General features: G+C 43.6%; 1 protein-coding gene across 2 annotated transcripts in view; it reads right to left on the bottom strand.

The window, feature by feature from the left end:
• LOC138755085 (TPR and ankyrin repeat-containing protein 1-like) overlaps positions 1 to 14136 on the bottom strand; it is a 112733-nt gene that overhangs the window by 92611 nt on the left and 5986 nt on the right. The window contains exons 1-2 of one of the 2 annotated variants that reach the window (XM_069920321.1): positions 8402 to 8662; positions 7762 to 7878 (exon numbers count right to left, since the gene is read on the bottom strand). The gene's annotated coding sequence lies outside the window, so the exon portion shown is untranslated. Of the gene's footprint in view, positions 1 to 7761; positions 7879 to 8401; positions 8663 to 14136 lie in introns of those variants that run through there. The other variant, XM_069920322.1, reaches the window with a different exon arrangement.

Raw genomic sequence — 14136 nt, 5'->3', positions numbered from 1 at the left:
GTCAGGTAGCCACCTGAAAGTGGAGAACCCAGCCAGGAGGAGCACTTACTAACCCTCCTCCTGTAGGTATAATCTCCGGTTCCGAGAATTCCCCGTTGCACCTGAAAGTAGCAGTGGGACTACGGCCACAGTCCACAGGAGCTGGCGTTTGCTCAGACGCAGCTCTCCTTCAGCTGGCACGTTCTCCATGGCCACCTGAATGTCCCAGCTACACTCCCACAGCCGTGTTTGCTGGCGTATTATCTGCGTCCGAGCACCTGAAAGCAGCTTAAGGGATGACTGTTGAGATTTTATTATTATTTATTCTTTGACCGAGTATTAGTGCCAGATAAAGTAATCAGAATGCAAGAGGGTTAGTGGAGTGTCTCTTGAGAGGTCTCTTGAGAGGTGGGAATTCTGGGAGACTTGGCATCCCTGATAGATACATCTGCACAAGGTGTGTTGTGTTGCATCTCCTCACAGACCATGGTAAGAACTGGAGCTGCAATTCAATGACCTTCAGCTCGTCCGGGAAAATGAAGAGTTCATAGATAAGAGCTACAGAGATGCAGTCACACTGAAATTGCAGGAGGCAGGAAGCTAGGTGACTGTCAGGAAAGGGAAAGCAAAAGCAGGCAGGCAGTGCAGGGTAGCCCTGTGGTTGTTGAGTTCAATAATAAGTATACTGCTTTGGATACTGTTGGGGGGGGGCTGGGGAATAACCTACCAGGACAAAGTTGCAGTGATTGAGCCCCTTTCAGGTGGGCAGAATACCCCGATGTAAAGCCACATATTCTACCCGAATGCGCCTGTCGGGAAGCTACCTGAAAAAGCCTGATGCAGCTCGGAGGAGTACTCACCAACCCTCCTCCGGGAGGTATAATCTCCGCAACTGAGCAGTCCCTCGAGGCACTTGAATGCAGCTGCCTGAAACCGACTGCTGGGGGCCGGCTGCCCCGACGTCTCGCGCTGACAGGAGCCGGAGTGTGCTTCAAGGCGCCTCTCCTGCAGCTGTCCCTGTCAGATGGGCAGCGCAGCGCTTTCAGGGCTGCCACCTATAAGACCATTTCACAGGGCTGTATCTGCTTCTGCAGGTGCATTCTTGGCGGAGAATGCACCTGAAAGTGGCATGAGAGAGGTTGTGATAGGGGATTCAATAGTTAGAGGAGAAAACAGGAGATTCTACAGACACAAAAGATGGTTCGTTGCCTCGCAGGGATGTCTCAGATTGGGTCCATGGCATCCTGAAAAGGGAGGGTGAGCTGCCACAAGTCATGGTACATATTGGTATCAGCGACATAGGGAGGAAAACAGATGAGGTTCTGAAGAGAGACGACAGGGGGCTAGGTAAGAAGCTCAGGACCTCAAGGGTTAGTGAGGGTAAGAAAAGGATGACATGGCAGATGAATGGGTTGCTGTATGACTGGTGCAGGGGGAAGGGTTTCAGGATCACTGGGATCTCTTCTGGGAAAGGTATGACCTTTACAAAAAAGATGGGTTACACCTGTACTGCAAGAGATTCAATATTCTGGCAAAGAGCTTTGTCAGAGTTGTTGGGGAGTTTGCAGGGGGATGGGAACCAGAATGATAAGGAAGAGAATAAAGCAGATGGTGGAAAGGTTGATGCAATGTGCAGTGAGATTATAAGAAAGGACAGGCAGTTGCAGGAGCATATATGTAGTCAGCTGGAAGGATTGAAATGTGTCCACTTCAATGCAAGTATGAGTTATAAGGGAGATGAACTTAGAGCATGGATTAGTATATGGCATTACAATGTTGTGGCCATTACAGAGATTTGGCTCTCACAAGGACAGGATTAGCTGATGCAGCCAGATGAACCTGGAGTTTAGACGCTTTGAAAGGGATAGGATGGGAAGAAAAAGAGGGAGGGAAGTAGTATTAGCAATGAGGGATAGTATCACAGTTGCAGAAAGGAAAAACATTGTGGAGGGATTGTCTACTGAATCAGTGTGGGCGGAAGTCAGAAACAGGAAGGGAGTGATCCTTGATTTGGGAGTACTCTACAGGTCCCCAAATATCCCTCAAGACACTGAGGAGCAGATAGGAGGAAAATTCTGCAAAGGGTGCAAAAATAACAGAGCTGTTACAAAGGGAGACATGCTTTTCCCCAATATTGACTGGTACCTCCTCAGTGCAAGAGGGAAAGATGGGACAGAATTTGTTAGGTGTGTCCACGAAGGAGTCCTAATACAGTATATGGACCAGCTGACTGGAGGATGATGGGTAATGAATCAGCTCAGGAGACAGACCTCTCAGTGGGGGAGAATTCTGGTGACTCTCTGAGCTTTAATATAGCTATGAACAAGGAGAGGAGTAGACAAAATGGTATAGTGTTTAATTGTGGAAGGGCTAAATACAATGGGATAAGGAGCTTGGGAGAGTAAATTTGGAACAGATGTTCACAGGAGAAAGCACAGATGTGAAGGATGTTTAGAGACCATTTCCCTGAGGTTCTGGATAGGTTTGCCCCACTGGCAGGATTCTTTACAGTGCAGAACAGAGGGACCTTTGGGTCCAAATCCACATATCTCTCAAGGTTACTGTGCAGAATGCTCAGGTAATTAAAAAGGTTTATTAGTCAGGGGATTGAGTTCAAGAATTGAGAGGTAATAACCATATATAACCACTTACAGCACAGAACAGGCCAGTCCGGCCCTACTTGTCCATGCCGTAACAAATCCCCACCCTCCTAGTCCCACTGACCAGTCCATACCCCTCCAGTCCTCTCCTCTCCATGTAACTATCCAGTCTTTCCTTAAATGTAACCAATGATCCCGCCTCAACCACGTCTGCAGGAAGCTCATTCCACATCCCTACCACCCTTTGCGTAAAGAAATTTCCCCTCATGTTCCCCTTATAATTTTCCTCCTTCAATTTTAAACCATGCCCTCTAGTTTGAATCTCCCCCACTCTTAATTGAAAAAGCCTATCCACATTTACTGTCTGTCCCTTTTAAAATTTTAAACACCTCTATCAAGTCCCCCCTCAATCTTCTACGCTTCAGAGAAAAAAGCCCCAGTCTGCACAACCTTTCCCTGTAATTCAAACCTTGAAATCCTGTCAACATTCTCGTGAACCTTCTCTCTACTCTCTCTATTTTGTTTATATCTTTCCTATAATTTGGTGACCAAAACTGTACACAGTACTTCAAATTTGGCCTCACCAATGCCTTGTACAATTTCATCATAACCTCCCTACTCTTGAATTCAATACTCCGATTTATGAAGGCCAACATTCCAAATGCCTTCTTCACCACACCATCTACCTGAGTATCAGCCTTGAGGGTACTATTTACCATCACTCCTAAATCCCTTTGTTGCTCTGCACATCTCAGTAGCCTACCATTTAATTCATATGACCTATTTAGATTTGCCTTCCAAAATGTAACACCTTACACTTATCTGTATTAAATTCCATCAGCAATTTCTCAGCCCACACCTCCAGCCTTCCTAAATCACCTTTTAATCTACGGTAATCTTCCTCACTGTCCACAACACCACCAATCTTTGTATCATCCGCAAACTTGCTTATCCAATTCTCCACCCCGACTTCCAGATCGTTAATATATATAACAATGTTGTAGCTCTATAAAACACTGGTTAGACACACTTGGAAAATTGTGTTCAATTCTGGTCACCTCATTACAGGAAGGATGTGGAAGCATTGGAAAAGATGCAGTGGAGATTTACCAGGGTGATGCCAGGATTAGAGAGGGTTTTATTGAGTTAGGGCTTTTCTCTTTGGAGCAAAGATGAAAGGAGTTTTACTAGAGGACTACATGATGGGGTGGACAGCCAGCACCCTTTTCCCCAAGGTGACAGTAGCAATGACTGGCAGACATCTGTTTAAGGTGAGGGGAGGAACATTCGGGGAGACATCAGGTGTGTGTGTGTTTTTTTATATAAAGAGTAGTGGGTATGTGGAATGCATTGCCAGGGGTGATAGAGTCTGGTATATTGGAACATTAAAAAAATTCTTAGGCAGGCACATGGATAAGTTGGCACAACATCGTGGGCTAAAGAATCAACTGCGCTCTAATATTCTATAATCTGGGTGGGTGGGGGGCGTGTGGAGAAGGGGAGGAGCACGAGCTGGCAGATGATGAGTAAAAAGAAAGGAGCTAACAGGTGATGGGAAAAAGGGACAGAGGGCTAGAAAACTGCACTCTGACAGGAGGAAGGAAGTGAAGTGAAGCTGGAGCGACAAATGGTGTTGGTGACAGGCAGATCAAGCGGGTGGGGAGAAAGCAACTGGAGATAGTGCACTCGGGTGTGAATGTGAAAAAGGGTGAAGCAGCTACCAGCACACTCCGGCTCCTGCCCAGTGTCAGCTGTGATCAGCAGCCTGACCCTTTAACATTCGCTTTCAGCCAGCTGCATTCAGGTGGCTGGAGGAGCCACTGAGCTGAGCCGATTATTCCTCTCAGAGGAGGGTTACATAGCTCGCCTCAAGAGTACCTCCTGCACATTCAGGTGGCTTCAAGACAGCCGCATATTACTTAAACATGTAGCTTTACATGCGGGGCAATTTGCCACCTGAAAGAGCTTAATACCAACAAAACTAAGGAGCTAATTGTTGACGTCAGGAAGGGAAATACAGAGGTATACAATCCAATAACCACTGGGGGGATCAGAGGTGGAGAGGGTGAGCAAATCACACTACTTTGCAGGACCCAACACACTAACGGCATTGTGAAGAAAGCACGTCAGCGCCTCTACTTCTTCACGAGTTTTTAGAGGTTTGGTACCAGCAACCCTGGCAAATTTCTAGAGAGGTCTGGTGGAATGTGTGCTGACCAGCTGTATCATGGTCAGGTACGGAGACACCAATATGCCTGAGCGCAAAACCCTCCAAAAGGTAGTGGACGCAGCCCAGGACATCACAAGCAAAACCCTCCCCCTTAACGAGAACAACGGCAGGGAACGCTGCTGTCGGAGAGCAGCAGCAATCACCAAGGATCCACATTGCCCAGCGCATGCTCAGTTCTCACTCCTGCCATCAGGAGAGAGGTATCGGTCCCACAAGACTCACACCATAAGGTTCAGGAACAGCTGCTACCCCTCCACCATCAGATTCCTCGACAACAAATTCAATCAGGGACTCCTTTAAGAACTCTTACATTGTGCACTTAATTGTTTTTTAAATTTCCTTTGTATTGCAGTTTGTTTGCCATCGTTATCTGTTTACATGTATATGCTGTGTACAGTTTTTATTGCACTGAGGCAATTCTGCCGCACCTAGAGGAAAAAGTACCTCAGGGTTGTATGTGATGGAGGGAGTCACGTGATGGAGTAGTGGCCGGACGGTGAACTCCAGCCCTCTCCAGAAAAGTCGGGAAAAACAAAGGAAAACACAAAGGCACAGAAATAAAAGTTACAGAAAAGTGAGTATAAAGGTGGAAAGAAGATGGCGACAAAAAAAGAAAAATCGAAAGCAACGGTAAGAAGAGAGGAAGAGAAGACAAAGGAGGAAAAAGGTGAAGGCCTTACCTGTCCGAAGAGGCCCGCTGCGGAGAGAGAAACCCGCTCCCTCAGGTCGGTAAAGAATGGACTACAAAAATGGCTCGCTGAGCCGAGTAAAAGTGCGCAACCGCGCATGAAAAAAAAACACACCGACAGGAGGGGGGACCAGCTGGGGAGTCGATCTCCACAGCCGGCAACGACAGCTGCAGAACACCTGCAGCAAGAAGAGACCACATAAGACAATAGAAACAAGAAAGAAGAGAAGGAAAGGGCAACGAAGAAACAACAGATGGCCAACCCAAAGGAAGAAGAAGAGGAAGAGGAAGAGTACAGTGAAATAGAAGAAGAAAAGAAAGGCAAGATAAAGAAGGTACTTTCTCTTATTAAAGGATACATGGAGTCATTTAAAGAATGGCAAACACAGGAATTTAATGATTTAAGAAAAAGAATAAACAACACAGAAGAGAAAATGAATAAAATAGAGATGACCTTAACAGAAATGGGAAAGAAAATGGACAAGATGGAAGAGCGGGCAGTAGCCGCAGAAATGGAGGTAGAAGATTTAAAAAAGAAATTGGAGGAATCTAATAAAAAAACTAAAGAGACACAAGAACCACTAGCTCAAAAAATAGATACAATGGAAAATTATAACAGAAGAAATAACATAAAGATAGTGGGCCTTAAGGAAGATGAAGAAGGCAAGAATATGAGGGAGTTTATAAAAGAGTGGATCCCTAAGACCCTAGGATGTCCAGAACTACCGCAAGAAATGGAAATAGAAAGGGCACATAGAGTATTGGCCTCTAAACCACAACCACAACAAAAACCAAGATCTATTGTAGTAAAATTCCTAAGATATACTACAAGAGAAAAGGTACTGGAGAAGACAATGGAAAAAGTAAGAGAGGGCAACAAACCACTGGAGTATAAAGGGCAAAAAAATCTTCATTTATCCAGATATAAGTTTTGAACTCCTAAAGAAGAGAAAAGAGTTCAATACAGCAAAGGCGATTTTATGGAAGAAAGGGTATAAATTTATACTAAAGCATCCAGCGGTATTGAAAATATTTATTCCAGGACATCAAAACAGACTATTCTCGGATTCAGAAGAAGCACGAAAATTTGCAGAACAATTACAAAAATAGACTGAGGGAGGAAGACGGGTAATGAGAGTAAAAATGATCACGATTGATATGTATGCGGGTAAAGAGGTATAAGAGTGAATAGAGACAATGTGCATACGTGAATGTAACTGTACTTAGTGGAAAATATAGATAGTATAGACAAGAATTAATAAGGGAAGGTAATGGAATAGAGAGAATAAGGAGGGAATTAAAAGAGTGACCTTTGTGACATATGAAAAGTGAAATCTTTTCTGGGGGGGGGCGGGGTGGGGGGAAATAGCGGTCACTGCAAAATCAGTTGACGCTTGCGAGTGGATTCGCAAATCCAAATGGAGAGGGGAGATGTGGTTGTCCGACAAGGGATAAAGGACAACTCAGGAGGGGAAGGGGAGATTGGGGATAAATAAGATAGAAATAGGAGAATAAGGAAAATGTTGGATGTTGTAGGAATGTTGTCTTATAAAGAGTTGAAAATAAGAAAACAGAAATGGAAAAGGAGGAAAGGTAATGATGGAAAAACGGAAAGAGAAGATAAGCAAAATATAAAAGGGCTACGCTGAACTATATGACTTTAAATATTAATGGAATACATAACCAAATTAAAAGGAAGAAACTACTAAATTTAAATGAATAAATGGATTCCATTAGAAAAAATAACATATAGGTTAAGAAATAATATTGAAATATTCGAACAAGTATGGGAGCCTTACATTAAATACAATAGCGAAAACCTACCGGGGACAAACATTACCTAAGTTGATGGAAGGAGAAGGAAAGAAAAGAATGGACTCAGTAGAATTTCTGGTGTATTTTTGTTGAATGACAACATTGTCTGACTGGCTTAATGCAACCTAGATTCTATACCTAAAATGGATGAGGGGGGGGGGGTGGGTTGGGAGGAAGGGGGGGGGGAGAAAAAGTCACTGTATATGTGTGAAAAAGAAATAGTGTATATCATGGCTAATGTGATTTATGGTGTGAAAAATTAAAAAAATTTAAAAAAAAGGGTTGTATGTGATGACACGCATGGAACTCTGGCAATAAATCTGAAATCTAACCACAGTTGTCCTCATCTTTGTGACCGTGCCATTAACAAGCAGTACCCAAACCAAATGGAGCCAGAAACAACAAGCACGAGTCATTTTGCTTTAATACTGGCAAAACAAACTAGTTACCTTGGTTGAGAACTTGCTGTCCTCAGACTGAGCTCTCAAAACTCCAGTCTCTTTCTTCTCTGTTGGTTTGCTTCCAGACCTTTTCTCAATAATGCTGGTTCTTCAAGCTTGTGAACTCTAAATCAGAAAGGCGAGATCGGTTAGGTTCTACACCAAGAAATGTGAAAGCATTGGAAAGAACATCATTTAAAATGGAGATGTGAAATCACAGCTGATGTGGGCAAACTTAAGGCCCGCAACTTCGAAAACAGTGGCGTGGCCCAACCAACCCACAGAAATGCTGGAACGAGCTGGAGAAAGTCTCCAGTGCTCTTGTGCAGTCGACACAGCGCCTGCAGACTTCCCTTTTTTAAAAAAGAAAGCAAAGGCGACAGAGAGAGAGCGGGAGGGAGAGGCTGCGCTGAATTTCCCACCCCCAAAGCAGAAGACGCCACATCCAAGCACCGAAGGGGGAACTTGCAAGGTGCCCCATGAGCAGCGAGTGAAACTGCAGGTAGCTGAGCTGGGGTGGGGAGGGGGGACACCAGCAGTTGCGCAGCCCATGCGAGATGAGCAAGTGGTGGGGGGTGGTCCAGGGACCACGCGAGCCCCGTGGGTGGTGGGGGAGAGAGGCGAGTACCGGGTGGGCAGCCCCGCTCACCTGGTCCCCCGGTACTCCGTTCCCGGCAGCGACTGTCCCTTCTGCCCGCTGAACGGCTGCGGGCGGCTCTGGTCAGCGCGTCACGGACGGGAAAACAAAACTTAGCCGACGCACCTCCGACACCAGCCAAGTGTGTAACTTTCGTTTCTCCGGAGGCGACCGCCAGCCGCTCCGCTCACGCACAGGCCCCCACGGACCCGGGGTGGGGGGGAGGGGGGTGTCGCAGCCCTCAGGGTTTTGCTCCCACATCCCTCAAGAGGTGCAGCGAGGGAAGGCAACTGCATACTTCCCCGCAGTGGGTCGGGGAGGGGAAACCTCGGAGGGCATTTGATGGGGTCACTGAGACTCGGGGAGGGGGGGAGGGACACGGGACTGATGCTGGAAGTTGGAGCAACATACACGATCAGCCGGAGGAACTCAGGTCGGGTTGAGCAGTGTCAGAGGGAGAACTGTCAATATTTGGGGCCTGGGACCAGTCGGAGCAGAAATAGGCTATTCAGCCCATCCAGTCTGCCCTGCCATTTAATCATCGCCCCCCACTGCCCGGCCTTCTCCCGGTAACTGGATGGTCTGGCAAATCAAGAACCGATTTATCCTACTGGTGGGAAACAACCTTGATACATCTGCTCTGTCCACGCCTTTCAACATTTGAAATGTTTCAGTGAGATCCCCCCTCATTCTAAATACCAAACTTGTTCAGGCCAAGAGCATTTGAACACTCCTTATAGTGTGCACCAAAGAAAAGGTACAAGGACTGCCTAAAGAAATCTCTTGGTGCCTGCCACATTGACCACCGCCGGTGGACTGATATCGCCTCAAACCATGCATCTTGGCGCCTCACAGTTTGGCGGGCAGCAACCTCCTTTGAAGAAGACCGCAGAGCCCACCTCACTGACAAAAGGCAAAGGAGGAAAAACCCAACACCCAACCCCAACCCACCAATTTTCCACTGCAACCGCTGCAACCGTGTCTGCCTGTCCCGCATCGGACTTGTCAGCCACAAACGAGCCTGCAGCTGACGTGGACATTTACCCCCTCCATAAATCTTCGTCCGCGAAGCCAAGCCAAAGAAGATACGATAACCCATTCATTCCCAGAATCATCCTTATAAATCTCCTCCGACTTTCTCCGATGTCAGCACATCCTTTCTTAGATGAGCCCAAAATTGCTCACAATCCTCTGTGAGGTCTCACAGGTGCTTTATAAAGCCTCAACATCACATCCCTGCTCTTATGTTCTGTTCCTCTTGAAATGAATGTCAGCATGACATTTGCCTTCTTCACCACTGAGTCAGCATGCAAGTTTACTTTCAGACTATCCTGAACAAGGACTCCCAGGTCCATTTGCATCTGGGTATTTGCAATTTACTCCCCATTTAAAAAAAGTCTGCCCATTCATTTATTCTACCGAAGTACACGAACATACATTTTACAACATTATATTTTCTTACCACTTCTCTGCCCATTCTCTTAATCTGTCTTTTTTTAATTTTTTTTTAATTTTACACACCAAAATATATACAAATGTTTGTCATTAAATATACACATATGCATTTTCTTCCTTTTATCCCCCCTACCCTCCCTCCCCCTCCAAAATCAATAAATATTCAACATATAATACAATAAACCCATAAAACAATGTCTTCACACAAAGAAAAATAAACAAGAAAAATGTGTCATCTACTTTTACACACTGAAACAAGTCGTTTTGTTTTATCATTTTAGGGCATGGAGGGCTGTTATGTTCCATTCATGGTTCCCAAATTTGTTCAAATAATGTGACTTTATTTTTTAAATTATATGTTTTTTTTTCCAATGGAATACATTTATTCATTTCCATGTACCATTGCTGTATTCTCAGGCTCTCTTCCATTTTCCAAGTTAACATTATACACTTTTTGCTACTGCTAAGGCGATCATAATGAATCTTTTTTGTGCTTTATCCAATTTGAGGCCTAATTCATTACTTCTTATGTTACTTAAAAGAAAGATCTCTGGATTTTTTGGTATGTTATTTTCTGTGATTTTATTTAATATCTGATTTAGATCTTCCCAAAACATTTTCACTTTCGTACATGCCCAAATTGCATGTACTGTTGTTCCCATTACCTTCTTACAGCAAAAACATCTATCTGATAATGTTGCATCCCATTCTTTTAACTTTTGAGGCGTGATATTTAACCTGCGTAACCAATTATACTGTATCATGCGTAACCTTGTGTTTATTGTATTCTTCACAGTACCAGAACATAACTTTTCCCATGCTTCATTTTTTATCTTTTATGTTTAAATCTTTTTCCCACTTTTGTTTGGGTTTATAGCTTATTTCATCATTTTCCTTATTTTGCAGCTTAATGTACATGTTCGTTATAAATCTTTTAATTATCATTGTGTCTATAATCACATATTCAAAGCTGCTTCCTTCTGGCAATTTCTATCTATTTCCCAATTTATCCTTTAAATAAGCTTTCAATTGATGATATGCAAACATTGTACCATGAGTTATTCCATATTTGTACTTCAACTGTTCAACTGTTAATAAATATTTCTCAAAAAACAATTTTCTATTCTTTTGATTACTTTTCTCTCCCATTCTCTAAAGGAAAGGTTATCTATTGTAAAAGGGATTAATGGGTTTTGTGTCAATAACAATTTTGGTATTTGGTCATTTGTTTTTTTTCCTTTCTAAGTGGATCTTCTTCCATATATTAAGTAATGATGCAGTACTGGTGAGTTTTTATATTGCACCAGCTTTTCCTTCAACTTATAAAGTATATGTAAAGTACCTTCTCCCTATTTTATCTAGTTCTATCTTAGTCCAGTCTGGTTTTTCCCTTGTCTGGTAAAAACCTGATAAATACCTTAATTGTGCGGCTCTATAATAATATTTTAAGTTTGGGAACTGCAAACCACCTTGGTTATACCTCTCTGTTAATTTATCTAATGCTACCCTTGGATTCCTCTCTTTCCACAAGAATTTCCTTACTATTCTCTTTAGTTCATTAACGAATTTCTCTGTTAAGGGAATTAGCAACGATTGAAATAAGTATTGTATCCTTGGGAAAACATTCATTTTAATGCAATTTAACCTCCCTATCAACGTTAGCGGTAATTCATTCCAATGTTCTAAGTCCTCCTGCAATTTCTTTATTAGTGGCTGATAATTTAGTTTGTACAAGTGGCTTAAGTTATTATCTAAACTGATACCTAGATATCGGATTGCTTGTGTTTGCCATTTAAATTCTGTATAATCTGCGTTACTCATTGGGATCACTTCACTTTTATTTGCTTTGATCTTGTACCCCGATATTTCTCCATACTCCTTCAATTTCTTATGTAATTCTTTTATTGATATTTCTGGTTCTGTTAGGTATACTATGATGTCATCTGCAAATAAGCTGCATTTATACTCCTTTATTTTTATCCCTTTTATTTTATTTTCTGTTCTTATCAGTTCAGCCAATGGTTCTATTGTTAAGGCGAACAATGAGGGGGGGGGGATAATGGACATTCCAATCCAGTTGACCTACTTAATTTAAATTAGCTCAATACATATCCACTTACTGTTACCTTCGCCAATGGTCCATTATCCAATTAATATATTTTTCTGGCAGATTGAACCTCTGTAATACTTTTCATAAATAGTTCCATTTTACTCTATCAAAGGCTTTTTCTGCGTCTAAAGCAACAGCCACTGTTGGTTTCTTATTTCCTTGAACTGCATGAATTAGATTAATAAGTTTACGGGCATTATCCGCTGTTCGTCTTTTCTTAATAAATCCAGTTTGATCTTGTTTTACTATTTTTGGTACACAATCGGCTAATTTGTTTGCTAATAATTTTGCTATTATCTTATAATCTGAGTTAAGTAGAGATATTGGTCTATATGATGCTGGTGTTAATGGATGCTTCCCTGTCTTTGGTATTACTGTAATTTGCTTTCACGCAAACAGAGGAACTACTGACATGGTCTTTGCCCTCAGACAGCTCCAAGAAAAGTGCAGAGAACAAAACAAAGGACTCTACATCACCTTTGTTGACCTCACAAAAGCATTCGACACCATGAGCAGGAAAGAGCTTTGGGAAATACTAGAGCGCCTCCGATGCCCCCCCAAGTTCCTCAACGTGGTTATCCAACTGCATGAAAACCAACAAGGTCGGGTCAGATACAGCAATGAGCTCTCTGAACCCTTCTCCATTAACAATGGCGTGAAGCAAGGCTGCGTTTTCGCACCAACCCTCTTTTCAATCTTCAGCATGATGCTGAAACAAGCCACGAAAGACCTCAACAATGAAGACGCTGTTTACATCCAGTACCGCACGGATGGCAATGTCTTCAATCTGAGGCGCCTGCAAGCTCACACCAAGACACAAGAGCAACTTGTCCGTGAACTACTCTTTGCAGACGATGCTGCTTTAGTTGTCTATTCAGAGCCAGCTCTTCAGCGCTTGACGTCCTGTTTTGCGGAAACTGCCAAAATGTTTGGCCTGCAAGTCAGCCGTCAGCCAGCTCCCCACCATGACTACCAGCCCCCCTACATCTCCATCGGGCACACAAAACTCAAAACGGTCAACCAGTTTACCTATCTCGGCTGCACCATTTCATCGGATGCAAGGATCGACAACGAGATAGACAACAGACTCGCCAAGGCAAATAGTGCCTTTGGAAGACTACACAAAAGAGTCTGGAAAAACAACCAACTGAAAAATCTCACAAAGATTAGCGCATACAGAGCCGTTGTCATACCCACACTCCTGTTCGGCTCCGAATCATGGGTCCTCTACCGGCATCACCTATGGCTCCTAGAACGCTTCCACCAGCGTTGTCTCCGCTCCATCCTCAACATTCATTGGAGCGACTTCATCACCAACATCGAAGTACTCGAGATGGCAGAGGCCGACAGCATCGAATCCACGCTGCTGAAGATCCAACTGCGCTGGGTAGGTCATGACTCCAGAATGGAGGACCATCGCCTTCCCAAGATCGTATTATATGTTGAGCTCTCCACTGGCCACCGTGACAGAGGTGCACCAAAGAAGAGGTACAAGGACTGCCTAAAGAAATCTCTTGGTGCCTGCCACATTGACCACCACCAGTGGGCTGATATCGCCTCAAACCGTGCATCTTGGCGCCTCACAGTTCGGCGGGCATCAACCTCCTTTGAAGAAGACCACAGAGCCCACCTCACTGACAAAAGACAAAGGATGAAAAATCCAACACCCAACCCCTACCAACCATTTTTCCCTTGCAACCGCTGCAACCGTGTCTGCCTGTCCCGCATCGGACTTGTCAGCCACAAACGAGCCTGCATCTGACGTGGACATTACCCCTTCATAAATCTTCGTCCGTGAAGCCAAGCCAAAGAAAGAGAATTATTGCTGTCTTACATGAATCTGGCAAGTTTTGTGTTTCTTCTATCTGGTTCATTACTTCCAGGAGAGGAGGAATTAATAACTCTTTAAATGTTTTATAAAATTATATTGGAAATCCATCCTCTCCTGGTGTTTTATTTGCAGCTTTTTTAATATATCCTGTACTTCCTCTATTTCAAATGGTTTTATCAGTTTGTTTTGTTCCTCTTCTTGCAATTTCGGCAGTTCAATTTTAGCTAAAAGCTCTTCTATTTTACCATCTTTCCCCTCGTTCTCAGTTTGGTATAATTGTTCATGAAATTCCTTTAAGTTTTCATTAATCTCTACTGGGTTATATGTAATTTGTTTGTCCTTTTTCCTTGA

The sequence above is a fragment of the Narcine bancroftii genome, chromosome 2 (genome assembly GCF_036971445.1).
Source record: "Narcine bancroftii isolate sNarBan1 chromosome 2, sNarBan1.hap1, whole genome shotgun sequence".
Lineage (NCBI taxonomy): Eukaryota > Metazoa > Chordata > Chondrichthyes > Torpediniformes > Narcinidae > Narcine > Narcine bancroftii.
The sequence above is the reverse complement of the archived record's forward strand: the minus strand, read 5'-3'. Positions and strand labels throughout refer to the sequence as shown.